Raw genomic sequence first — 11,376 nt, forward strand, 5'->3', positions numbered from 1 at the left:
GATATAGAACATCAAGCATGATGGATATCACAATGTAAAGCGCATAGGTAAAGGAGCTCGGGTTGAGAAGTAACCGGTGCACGAGGAGACGACGATGTATCTCGAAGTTCACACTCAAGGGTGCTACGTTTCCGTTGGAGCGGTGTGGAGGCATGATACGTCTCCGACGTATCGATAATTTCTTATGTTCCATGCCACATTATTGATGTTATCTACATGTTTTATGCACACTTTATGTCATATTCGTGCATTTTCTGGAACTAACCTATTAACAAGATGCCGAAGTGCCAGTTGCTGTTTTCTGCTGTTTTTGGTTTCAGAAATCCTAGTAAGGAAATATTCTCGGAATCGGACGAAATCAACGCCCAGGTTCCTATTTTTCCCGGAACCATCCAGAACACCCGAGAGCCGCCAGAGGGAAGCCCTGGGGGCCCCACACCACACCCTGGCGCGGCCAGAGGGGGGGCCGCGCCGCCCTATGGTGTGGGCCCCCCAGAAGCCCTCCTGCGCCGCCTCTTCGCCTATTTAAAGCCTCCGTCGCGAAAACCACGATGCGTTCGACGAAACCCACGAAACCTTCGCGAGCCGCCGCCATCGCGAGGCCACGAGCTGGGGGACAGAGTCTGTTCCGGCACGCCGCCGGAACGGGGAAGTGCCCCCGGAAGGCTTCTCCATCGACACCGCTGCCATCTCCACCGCCATCTTCATCACCGCTGCTGCTCCCATGAGGAGGGAGTAGTTCTCCATCGAGGCTCGGGGCTGTACCGGTAGCTATGTGGTTAATTTCTCTCCTATGTACTTCAATACAATGATCTCATGAGCTGCTTTACATGATTGAGATCCATATGATGAGCTTTGTATCGCTACTAGTTGTGTGCTACTCATGTGATGTTATTAAAGTAGTCTATTCCTCCTGCATGGTGTAAAGGTGACTAGTGTGTGCACCATGTGGTTCTTGTCGTAGGCTATGATCATGATCTCTTGTAGATTGTGGAGTTAATTATCATTATGATAGTATTGATGTGATCTATTCCTCCTTCATAGTGTAATGTGGACAGTGTGTGCACTATGTTAGTTCTTGGTTTATTTTGCAATGATCTATTATGCTCTAAGGTTATTTAAATATGAACATTATTGTGGAGCTTGTTAACTCCGGCATTGAGGGTTCGTGTAATCCTACGCAATGTGTTCATCATCCAACAAAAGAGTGTATGTAGCACATATGAGAAAGAGTTATTTATTATGCGATCAATGTTGAGAGTGTCCACTAGTGAAAGTATAATCCCTAGGCCTTGTTCCTAAATACTGCTATCGCTGCTTGTTTCTTGTTTCTTGTGTTACTACTGCTGCAATACTACCACCATCAACTACACGCCAGCAAGCTATTTTCTGGCACCGTTGCTACTTCTCATACTTATTCATACCACCTGTATTTCACTATCTCTTCGCCGAACTAGTGCACCTATTAGGTGTGTTGGGGACACAAGAGACTTCTTGCTTTGTGGTTGCAGGGTTGCATGAGAGGGATATCTTTGACCTCTTCCTCCCTGAGTTCGATAAACCTTGGGTGATCCACTTAAGGGAAAACTTGCTGCTGTTCTACAAACCTCTGCTCTTGGAGGCCCAACACTGTCTACAGGAAAAGGAGGGGGCGTAGACATCAAGCATATTTTCTGGCGCCGTTGCCGGGGACCTGAAGGAACAAGCTTTCCTCCCTCGTCAACCACGCGCCAGTCCTGGACAGCATCAAGTATTTTCTGGCGCCGTTGCCGGGGAGGAAAGGTAAAAGGTACTCACACTCCGGATCTCGGCTACCAAGCTATTTTCGCCGTTGTAAGTACTCGAAGCTATTTCCTTTAGATCCTGCAATTGCATCTTTTTGTTTCTTGTTTACACTAGTTAGGCATAATGGAAAACAACAAAAATATGAGAGATCTTTATGAACTTTATCTTGAATTAGGACATGATGTGTTTGAAGAAAGAATTAAAAAACCCATGGAACTTTATATGCATGCTAATGGGAATGTCATTAGTATGAATGCTTTGAACACTATTGTTGCTAATGCTATGGAAAATTCTAAGCTTGGGGAAGCTGGTTTTGATGAGCATGATCTTTTTAGTCCCGCAAGCATTGAGGATGAAATTTTCTTTGATGATACTTTGCCTCCCATATATGATGATTATAATGATAGTGGTCTTTTGTTGCCACCTACTATGGAGAGTAAATTTTTTTGTGATTATACTATGCCTCCAACACTTGATGAGAATAATAATGATAGCTACTTTGTTGAATTTGCTCCCACTACATCTAATAAAATTGATTATGCTCATGCGGAGAGTAATAATTTTATGCATGAGACTCATGATAAGAATGCTTTATGTGATAGTTATATTGTTGAGTTTGCTCATGATGCTACTGAAAGTTATTATGAGAGAGGAAAATATGGTTGTAGAAATTTTCATGTTACTAAAACACCTCTCTATGTGCTGAAATTTTTGAAGCTACACTTGTTTTATCTTCCTATGCTTGTTACTTTGCTCTTCATGAATTTATTTGTGTACAAGATTCCTTTTCATAGGAAGCATGTTAGACTTAAATGTGTTTTGAATTTGCCTCTTGATGCTCTCTTTTGCTTCAAATACTATTTCTCGCGAGTGCATCATTAAAACTGCTGAGCCCATCTTAACGGCTATAAAGAAAGAACTTCTTGGGAGATAACCCATGTGTTATTTTGCTACAGTACTTTATTTTATATTTGTGTCTTAGAAGTTGTTTACTACTGTAGCAACCTCTCCTTATCTTAGTTTTGTGTTTTGTTGTGCCAAGTAAAGTCTTTGAAGTAGTTCATACTAGATTTGGATTACTGCGCAGTTTCAGATTTCTTTGCTGTCACGAATCTGGGCAAAATTCTCTGTAGGTAACTCAGAAAATTATGCCAATTTACGTGAGTGATCCCCAGATATGTACGCAACTTTCATTAAATTTGGGCATTTTCATCTGAGCAAGTCTGGTGCCATTTTAAAATTCGTCTTTACGGACTGTTCTATTTTGACAGATTCTGCCTTTTATTTCGCATTGCTTCTTTCGCTGTGTTGGGTGGATTTCTTTGTTCCATTACCTTCCAGTAGCTTTGAGCAATGTCCAGAAGTGTTAAGAATGATTGTGTCACCTCTGAACATGTGAGTTTTTGATTATGCACTAACCCTCTAATGAGTTTTTTTCGAGTTTGGTGTGGAGGAAGTTTTCAAGGGTCAAGAGAGGAGGATGATATACTATGATCAAGAAGAGTGAAAGGTCTAAGCTTGGGGATGCCCCGGTGGTTCACCCTGCATATTTCAAGAAGACTCAAGCGTCTAAGCTTGGGATGCCCAAGGCATCCCCTTCTTCATCGACAACATTATCAGGTTCCTCCCCTGAAACTATATTTTTATTCGGTCACATCTTATGTACTTTACTTGGAGCGTCGGTTTGTTTTAGTTTTTGTTTTGTTTGAATAAATTGGATTACATCATGCTTGTGTGGGAGAGAGACACGCTCCGCTGTAGCATATGGACAAGTATGTCCTTAGGCTTTACTCATAGTATTCATGGCGAAGTTTCTTCTTCGTTAAATTGTTATATGGTTGGAATTGGAAAATGATACATGTAGTAATTGCTATAAATGTCTTGGGTAATGTGATACTTGGCAATTGTTGTGCTCATGTTTAAGCTCTTGCATCATATACTTTGCACCCATTAATGAATAAATACATAGAGCATGCTTAAATTTGGTTTGCATATTTGGTCTCTCTAAGGTCTAGATAATTTCTAGTATTGAGTTTGAACAACAAGGAAGACGGTGTAGAGTCTTATAATGTTTTCAATATGTCTTTTATGTGAGTTTTGCTGCACCGGTTCATCCTTGTGTTTGTTTCAAATAACTTTGCTAGCCTAAACCTTGTATCGAGAGGGAATACTTCTCATGCATCCAAAATACTTGAGCCAACCACTATGCCATTTGTGTCCACCATACCTACCTACTACATGGTATTTCTTCACCATTCCAAAGTAAATTGCTTGAGTGCTACCTTTAAAATTCCATTCTTCACCTTTACAATATATAGCACATGGGACAAATAGCCTAAAAACTATTGTGGTATTGAATATGTACTTATGCACTTTATCTCTTATTAAGTTGCTTGTTGTGCGATAACCATGTTTCTGGGGACGCCATCAACTATTCTTTGTTGAATATCATGTGAGTTGCTATGCATGTTCGTCTTGTCTGAAGTAAGAGAGATCTACCACCTTATGGTTGGAGCATGCATATTGTTAGAGAAGAACACTGGGCCGCTAACTAAAGCCATGATCCATGGTGGAAGTTTCAGTTTTGGACAATATCCTCAATCTCATATGAGAAAATTATTAATTGTTGTTACATGCTTATGCATAAAAGAGGAGTCCATTATCTGTTGTCTATGTTGTCCCGGTATGGATGTCTAAGTTGAGAATAATCAATAGCGAGAAATCCAATGTGAGCTTTCTCCTTAGACCTTTGTACATGCGGCATAGAGGTACCCCTTTGTGACACTTGGTTAAAACATGTGCATTGTGATGATCCGGTAGTCCAAGCTAATTAGGACAAGGTGCGGACACTATTAGTATACTATGCATGAGGCTTGCAACTTGTAAGATATAATTTACATGATACATATGCTTTATTACTACCGTTGACAAAATTGTTTCATGTTTTCAAAATCAAAGCTCTAGCACAAATATAGCAATCGATGCTTTTCCTCTATGAGGACAATTCTTTTACTTTCATTGTTGAGTTAGTTCACCTATTTCTCTCCACCTCAAGAAGCAAACACTTGTGTGAACTGTGCATTGATTCCTACATACTTGCATATTGCATTTGTTATATTACTCTATGTTGACAACTATCCATGAGATATACTTGTTACAAGTTGAAAGCAACCGCTGAAACTTAATCTTCCTTTGTGTTGCTTCAATACCTTTACTTTGATTTATTGCTTTATGAGTTAACTCTTATGCAAGACTTATTGATGCTTGTCTTGAAAGTGCTATTCATGAAAAGTCATTGCTTTATGATTCAGTTGTTTACTCATGTCATTACCATTGTTTTGATCGCTGCATTCATTACATATGTTTACAATATGATCAAGTTTATGATGGCATGTCACTTCAGAAATTATCTTTGTTATCGTTTTACCTGCTCGGGACGAGCAGAACTAAGCTTGGGGATGCTGATACGTCTCCGACGTATCGATAATTTCTTATGTTCCATGCCACATTATTGATGTTATCTACATGTTTTATGCACACTTTATGTCATATTCGTGCATTTTCTGGAACTAACCTATTAACAAGATGCCGAAGTGCCAGTTGTTGTTTTCTGCTGTTTTTGGTTTCAGAAATCCTAGTAAGGAAATATTCTCGGAATCGGACGAAATCAACGCCCAGGTTCCTATTTTTCCCGGAACCATCCAGAACACCCGAGAGCCGCCAGAGGGAAGCCCTGGGGGCCCCACACCACACCCTGGCGCGGCCAGAGGGGGGGCCGCGCCGCCCTATGGTGTGGGCCCCCCAGAAGCCCTCCTGCGCCGCCTCTTCGCCTATTTAAAGCCTCCGTCGCGAAAACCCTGATGCGTTCGACGAAACCCACAGAAACCTTCCAGAGCCGCCGCCATCGCGAGGCCAAGATCTGGGGGACAGGAGTCTCTGTTCCAGCACGTCGCCGGAACGGGGAAGTGCCCCCGGAAGGCTTCTCCATCGACACCGCTGCCATCTCCACCGCCATCTTCATCACCGCTGCTGCTCCCATGAGGAGGGAGTAGTTCTCCATCGAGGCTCGGGGCTGTACCGGTAGCTATGTGGTTAATTTCTCTCCTATGTACTTCAATACAATGATCTCATGAGCTGCTTTACATGATTGAGATCCATATGATGAGCTTTGTATCGCTACTAGTTGTGTGCTACTCATGTGATGTTATTAAAGTAGTCTATTCCTCCTGCATGGTGTAAAGGTGACTAGTGTGTGCACCATGTGGTTCTTGTCGTAGGCTATGATCATGATCTCTTGTAGATTGTGGAGTTAATTATCATTATGATAGTATTGATGTGATCTATTCCTCCTTCATAGTGTAATGTGGACAGTGTGTGCACTATGTTAGTTCTTGGTTTATTTTGCAATGATCTATTATGCTCTAAGGTTATTTAAATATGAACATTATTGTGGAGCTTGTTAACTCCGGCATTGAGGGTTCGTGTAATCCTACGCAATGTGTTCATCATCCAACAAAAGAGTGTATGTAGCACATATGAGAAAGAGTTATTTATTATGCGATCAATGTTGAGAGTGTCCACTAGTGAAAGTATAATTCCTAGGCCTTGTTCCTAAATACTGCTATCGCTGCTTGTTTACTGTTTTACTGTGTTACTACTGCTGCAATACTACCACCATCAACTACACGCCAGCAAGCTATTTTCTAGCACCGTTGCTACTTCTCATACTTATTCATACCACCTGTATTTCACTATCTCTTCGCCGAACTAGTGCACCTATTAGGTGTGTTGGGGACACAAGAGACTTCTTGCTTTGTGGTTGCAGGGTTGCATGAGAGGGATATCTTTGACCTCTTCCTCCCTGAGTTCGATAAACCTTGGGTGATCCACTTAAGGGAAAACTTGCTGCTGTTCTACAAACCTCTGCTCTTGGAGGCCCAACACTGTCTACAGGAAAAGGAGGGGGCGTAGACATCAAGCATATTTTCTGGCACCGTTGCCGGGGACCTGAAGGAACAAGCTTTCCTCCCTCGTCAACCACGCGCCAGTCCTGGACAGCATCAAGGCACGAGGCACTCGAATGAGCCGCTAGGGCCACCGTATTCTCCTCGAGCCTTCCCACCAAAGGGAAAGCCTCGATCCACTAAGTGACCCTTGAGGGTGGTCACCGAACCCGTACAAGCTTGGGGCAAACCCAAGTATCAAGCTTGAGGCAACTCCACAACACGGAGGCTCTCAAGTACAAGGCCTCAAAGGCTACAACACGCCACACCGGAGACAAGGCCACAAAGACTCCAACGCGCCACAACCGGCTCCAAAACCACAAAGGCTACCACACTGTACAAATGCAACAACATCACAAAGGCTACCACACCACAAAGGCAACAACGCCACAAAGACGACAAGGCCACAAAGGCTACCACGCCACGAAGGCGACAAGGCCACGAAGGCTACCACGCCACAAAGGCTACAAGGCCACGAAGGCAACAACACCACTAAGGTCAACACACCCTCTACGAGACCGAAACCCTGGAGAGAATCCAAACCGATGCACCTAATGCAATGGCTAAGAACACCACTAAGATGCCCAAGTTCTTCTCTCCCAAATTCCAACAAAGCTACAAAAGCTATTGGGGGAATAAGGGAGAAAGAACAAATATGAGGAGGAACACCAAATTACTCCAAGATCTAGATCTAGCAAGATCCCCTCACTTGGAGAGGGATTCAATTGGTGAAGCTCTAGATCTAGATCTCCTCTCTCATTTCCCCCAAAAATATGCAAGAAATAGTGGGGGGATCAAGAGGATGATAAAGCTCTTCAAGATCAACAATGGAGGAGAGAGAGTAGGTGGGAAGAACTAAATTGGTCAGAGGTGGAAGAGAGGTACATATAGGGGGCTGTTGGCGTCCGAAACCCACCGGCGAGCAACGGCTGGCAACACGAAGAGCCGGGAACAACTCAGGGCTGCGGCTGGCCCTGGTCCCTCGTGCGACGGCCCGCAAAGACTCTGCACACACGTCCGATGCTGGTGCAAGGGCGTGCCACCTGACCTATACCTGGTCAGGAAGGTGATGGATTTGCTTCGCTTAGGTTTCCTGCATGGCAGACACGTAAACATTAAATACGAGCCTCGATCGGCTCTCAGGTTTTCCCGTGAATCGGCTCAAGGAGCCGATCCACCCATGACTCGTAAAGGGTTTACGATAGCATGGTGGTCCTGCTTGATCAGCATAAAGCTAAAACGATCTACAACGATTTAGGGTTTTCACCGCATAATCGGAACATCCTACTCGTGATTGAGCCTAGCAGCTACGCACGGTATCAATAAACCAACCCTAGATAAGGCCTAAAAACCAACATGAAGTTGATCCCCGGAACATCTTATCTAGGGTTAGCAAACTGTACCCTACGTGCCACCGGATCCTTCAACCCGTTTGCAAGGCCTAACTATGCAGATATTAAACTAATCCTTGAAGAACAAGGAACAATCATAACGGATCGGATCTACTAAATAATGATCAAGCAAGGTGCCGCCCTTACACCTAAGAAAGGTGTAAGGACGGCTAGACGTCTAAGGGTTGCATGAACGAAAGCATGTAGCAAGGTAAAACGATGCTAACCCTAACACATCTATGATAACTACGTTGCTCGCCATCAAAAAGGCTTCAGCACGAGCAACGCATGAACAACGAATAAACGTATACTGCCTAGATCGCAAGATGCGATCTAGGCAGCATGATGCTTACCCGGAAGGAACCCTCGAAACAAGGGGTCGGCGATGCGCCAAGATTTGGTTTGTGATGAACGTGATGGTTGTTTATCTCGATAACCCTAGATACATATTTATAGTCCGTAGACTTTCTAACGTGGGAATAATCCCAACCGTGCACGAGTCAAGTTCTATCTAAACGACACGTATCCTACTATATTTACAGATACACGGGCAAATTAGCCCAAACTCGTTATTCAAGGCCGATTCACGTATATTCTTTGACGTATATTCTTCAAGCCCATCTTGATCGCGGCCCACTTCTGACTCGGTCAAATTCTGGTGATAACACATGCCCCCCTGGTTTTGGAATTGATAATTCCGAAATCACTCTGTCTTTTCTTCGTCGGGTCATGTCGTAGCAGAGCAGAACCGTTGCAGCATCTTTCATCATGACGCCTTGCCTTCTCAGCTTCCCTGCACGATTTGACAGTTTTTTGGCACCACTTCCACGGAAATTGCTGCGGCATTAAACCTCCACTATATCCCCTTCTTTTAACCGCGCCGAACAGTTCGCCTCTTCATCCTCTTGCCCTGTTTCTGACCATCGGTACCAAAAAACCCTCCTCCACCATGGACTCTTCTTTCTCCTCTGCTTCGTCAGCTCTTTCCTCCCAATCTTCTGCCTCGAGTGAGCCAGAGTGGGACTTCGACTATGTGCCAGATGGCCCACCCGAGGCCCTCGTCTGGTCAGACGGCGATATGCCCCTGACCGACGGGGAAGATGACCTCCGGTTCCTCATTGACGGGGAACTGGCAGCGGAGAGTGACGACCTCCTCTCCTGGGGTAACTTCAGCCCTCCTAACGAAGAGGAAGAAGAAGAAGAAGACGAGGAGGACGACGCCTCCTCCAACGAAGAGGAGGAAGAAGACGACACCTCCTCCGACGAGCCGCCGGCGAAGCGCTTCCGCGGCTGGGCCTGGTCGGATGACGACGAAGACGATGATGATGACGAGGAGGAGGAAGCCCCGGCCGAGGGCTGGGGCAGCAGCGACGAAGAACTCTCCGGAAGCAGCGCCGGCGGCAGCTACGATACCGACAATGAGGCCAGCGAGGATTAGTAGTGTAGGATTAGTTCCTGAGCAATCGGCTCTTCTTTTGTCCCCCCTTTCTTGAGCAATCGGCTCTTCATTGTAAGAATCCCCTTTTATTAATGAAGAAGCGTTCCCAATCAATTTTTTGCCGATAGTCAACGTCAAACAATGCTCAATGAGCCGATGGTAACGCATCAGTCCCTCACAATCTATCCTTCATCTCTTCGACTGACGACTTTGAGATCTGGTGTATAAATGCGGGAGACCCATGCCTTCAAGAGAGCCCTAGGACCGTTGCTGAAACAACTTGACGCTGAAGCTGATACTTCTGCAGAACAGGTGCCACTTGCTCGCAAACCTCCTCGCGATAGTTTCCAGTGATGCTCTATAACCCTGCTCTGTTTCCTTGCCGCAACAAGATGGCCCAGATCCTGTCAACGATGATGGATCCCCTTTCAGATTTCTTTCAGCAACTCTGGTGGTCTTCTCCTGCAACAATTCATCGCTTCTGAAGAAGGTTATGATGCAGGGCCAGCCGACGACACTCCAATCGGCTCCCAAACAGAGTGTCTACCAGATCAGCTGCCCCCCGAGCCTCAGTTAGGGCGAGAACAGCGGCGAGGACACACAGTTTAGTCGAAGGACCTCAGTCACCACGCAGAGCCAGCCAGACTTGCCACCGTCGGCTTTCAAGAAAGGGTCAGCCCCTGAACCTGCCATTTCCCAAACTCCCACCAAAAAGGAGCAGGGCGGCTCCATCCTCTCCTCGGCTCATGTTGCATGCTGACCCCTTGTCGCCCTTATCGGCTAACCTCTTCCTCTGCCAACTGATGACACCTCTAGTGGGGATGTCGAGGAGGCACCCACGCCATCCGCTACTCTGGCCTTAGCAACTTCTGTGAATGTAGTTGAGAAGGTGGCCAACTTGGCCAAACCGACAGCAGAAACACCAGAACCGATCACCTCTTCTTCCGCTGAAAGCCGATATTGCAGACGAAATACCAATGGCTTGATGAGCAAAAGGCTGCCTTGTACGCCCAAACTGACACCTCTAACAGCACTGCCGAACTGGCGACTTTGCACAAAGGGTTGGAGGAAGCAACACAAAACAGCTCATTGAAGCTGAGGAAGCTCTCATCGTTCACTCCCTCGAGGAAGCAGGAGGCCCCGAGGCCGAACTGTAGACCGACGCGGCTGGTAGATCCTGTGTAACCTAGTTCTACAGTCGATGTCTGTGCATCGGCTGTTCATCATGAGAATTTTTTTTACTGGCCGATTTTTCTATCGGCCCCCGATATTTCACTGCACATGAGTCGCACATGTCCATCTGATTAGGTGCCCCCCCGAGCCGAATCTGCCAGGTAACTGCGGATATCGGCTCTGTAGTCAGCCAAGGCACAAATTGAACGTTGGCTCTGTTAGGACCAATGTTGACTTCTTTCAGCCCTTCAGCCGACGATCCGTTGCCCGCTAGATCGCTGTTGAACACAGGCAGAACATAGGGCGAGGATAATACGGGCCGATTGCTGGAATCGGCCCCCATCTTGGTTGCACTGCTCAAAAGAGGTTTACATCTTGTCTGTGCGTTGCTACATGTACGTGACATGCTTGAGACAAGACTCTATCTTTTTATTTTTTAAGGGGCCGATCACAAGGATCGGCCTTCCCATGTGCGCTCATAGACTTTGCTCTTGTTACACGGTCAGGCCAGTGGATAAGACCAGCCTCACCCTGTTTTTTGACGCGTCAATGTAATCGCAGTCGTCCAAAGTGATGCCTGAGAGTG

This window comes from Lolium perenne, chromosome 7 (genome assembly GCF_019359855.2).
Source record: "Lolium perenne isolate Kyuss_39 chromosome 7, Kyuss_2.0, whole genome shotgun sequence".
In the NCBI taxonomy this organism is placed as follows: domain Eukaryota; kingdom Viridiplantae; phylum Streptophyta; class Magnoliopsida; order Poales; family Poaceae; genus Lolium; species Lolium perenne.